This window comes from Teleopsis dalmanni, chromosome 1, assembly GCF_002237135.1.
Source record: "Teleopsis dalmanni isolate 2A chromosome 1, ASM223713v2, whole genome shotgun sequence".
In the NCBI taxonomy this organism is placed as follows: domain Eukaryota; kingdom Metazoa; phylum Arthropoda; class Insecta; order Diptera; family Diopsidae; genus Teleopsis; species Teleopsis dalmanni.
Window position 1 is genome coordinate 153213630 of NC_051846.1, and position 3300 is coordinate 153216929.

Sequence of the window (3300 nt, forward strand, 5' to 3'; positions counted from 1 at the left end):
AATCAGAAAATTGACCTCATATTCATTCTCAGGAAGTCAAAATACCCTAATATATGTCGTATTAACAAAATCCGCGACAAACACAGCTCTGGGCACTACCATATTAAATTACTATGAAAGTTCATTATCAATTTAACTCACTGTGTTATATTCGAATGAAATCATAAAAATATTTATACACTTAAAAAAATCTAGCTTGTGTTTTAACTAAAAAAAGAAAATTAAATACGTTCTGAACAATTCGATCTATAAGACAAGATTTAATATGTATATGTTTTTAGTGCACAGGCTTTTTCCTTTTATAAAAATTATATGTATATATGAATTAAAAATGTATGTGATAGTTTAAAATAGTTCAAAATTAAAAAAATTTGGAAAATAAATTTAATTTAACTATCTTACTTAGCTTACCTCTTTTTGCGAAAATTATATTAATTATAACTTTATGAATTATAATGTAATTACAAGTAATTGATATAAAATTATATTAACCTGGTGGAAATGAAAAAAAATAATGAAGAAGCTTACACAGAATCTAAGGGAGCAACCCTTTAACCTTCAATGAGCGTATTCATCATCATCATTCATTGAGTAACAACTCTGGTAGATCTCAGCCTATCGCACGGTGGACTACCATTCTTGTCGAGAGAAATTGACTACCTACAATTATTAGGATGTTATATTATACTCGAATATCGAAATTTATCTTGTGCTTTTTAGCTGATGCCACTCTACAAGTGACTACCGGTTTTTATTTCTTTACAAACGCTGTAATCTTTTCGATTCCATATAACTGTCTGTCGTGCTTATTTTAGTTGAACTTCAGAGAATACACGATTCAGTTAAAACCTATATATTGTTTCAGGGTTGATTCGTCATAGTTTCATGTTACAAATGCGATTTGGTTATTATATACACTCGATTCGTTGCAAGCATTGATGGATAAATCATCGATTCCAGTTCTTAAGTTAAAGTATTTTTATAACTAATACGTTATATGTTAGTTAATATGTTTATATGCTTCAACTGATGTATAAAGTATTATATAATATAGTATATACTATATATACATTCGTGTAATCGGTGCAAAAAATACATCTTACGTCTATATTAAGCTTGAAATATAACTAGTAACTTGACTTAAAAATTCTTAAATTATTTCTTAATAAATTATCTCAGTAAATCGTCATATAACATACACCATATAAAAGCAAATAAAACAGCCATGATAGAAGAATATTAAAAAAAATATCCTTGTAACCGAAGTAATTTCTCATTCAATTGCCGCCGTCATTTAGTGTTATACTTTGTTGAACATCTTGTAATGTCCTTTAATCAATTAATTTGTTTTCGCACAAGTTTCTTCAAATTTCGACTCTTGACTACAACAATAGCAAAAACAATATTAACAGCAAACAAAAATAACTTCGAAAAAATAACAACAAACTCACTTAAGTAGAATGATGCTTATTGTGTCTGACACTGGAATTAGTCAATGCAGGACCGAAGTAATCCCATCTGCACACCCCACTAAAATCTTAAGTCACACAGTACTTTTACTTCGCATTGGAGAGCACCGTAGCAAATGAGGCAACGAGGGTAAAAAGGAGCGAAATTGAAGCTGGGCGCTCAAATGGTTTGCATGGGCGGACACGCATTTTTATTAGAGTATCCTTTACGTCGATTACTAATAGAAATTAGGAATTCTAGCAACAAACGCTGGCCGCCGACTGAAATCAAAAAATATGGAGTGAATGCATACTTTATTTGAATGACAATCAGAAGCAATGGCAAAGAAATGGCAAGTTGGACCAGGAGCTTTGTTATCTGTTGGTAATCGGAAACAGTTCGGATTGCAGAATGCGACACAATCGCAGACAATTATTGTCAAGTGTTGCAGTTGATTTGTGTTCTTTTGACAGTTTTTGTTAATATTTAATTGTTGACGGTGGCAGTTGTTGTAAAGGACGGTGCATTTTACAGTTCAGTTTTCAGAAAACACAATTATTAAGTGTGACAATTGAGAGATGGAAGAAACTTGTAGGTAATCGTATTGTATATCAGTTTTATTACATTTAAATATGTACCAATCCACAGACTAAGTAAGTATGTTTTTATATAAAATAGACTATAATTCAATATATACATGGCATATAGCGGGGTGTAATAACAAATGTTCTCAAATACATACAGTCGACCCAGATCCAAAGCAAATAGTCTCATCGCAATCTTCAGCGGAATAACATCTGTGAATAATAGTTGGTAATAGATCTATGTGTTTTGATCAAATTAGATCTTGTGACTTCAGTGTGTGGATGTTATTCTGCACGTCGCCCACAAAAATTTATATGGAATAAAAAGCTTTGGACATGGGACATGATAAATTTTGTTTTAAATTGGGTTGAAGTGGCAGAGAAACACACAAAATGCTAAAAATTGTATACGAGTGTAAATGAATGTTTTCCGCACAGATTTCTCCCTTGTTTAGCAGATTCTCTCATGGTGCTGACATCAACTGATGTCCTAAAAACTTAAAATCACTAGCAACAATTAAATCATCGAGATAGTCAAAAAATATTTCAAAAAATGACCACTATGTTATATATTTGCGACCTATGGAAGATGTGATACCGAAAACCACAGTTTACTGAATTTCTTGACGGTTAACATCGACTGAAAACGAATTGTTCACTGAAAATTTGTCTCCGAAGGTTAAACTGTAAACACACTATAATTATATCTTAGTATGATACACGAATTCTTAATCACAACAGACATCAATATTATTAATTATGAAATTGACTATAAAATGCATTGTTTCTTGTTTCGATGCTATGAGTATAAAAACCATTTCTTAACATTCGATGAAAATTGCCAAAGCTGTGTTGATTTGAAAAAAACTGCTTTACAAAAACAAGAACAAAAAGTCAAAATATTATACAACACATAATTAAACTATTAAGTCTATAGTATTTTAATATAATGACCAATCGATAGGTTTCAACACCACGATGCTCTTAATCTACGTAGCATAATGCTAAATCATAATGATAAACGTCCCCATTACAGTTCGAAAGAACACTCCGTTTGCAATTAAAGCTATGCATTTGATTATAGTTTCCTCCACTGGTGGGACTGATACCTTGTTCTGCATTTCTTTGGGGCATAGGACCTTAATGAGAAATGCAATTCCTAACGGAATGAAAATAACGAATAAAGTAATTTCATCCGACTAACTTTAAGGTTTTACTACCACTACTGTGATACTTCCATGAAAAGGTCTCAACTTTTACTGAGCAG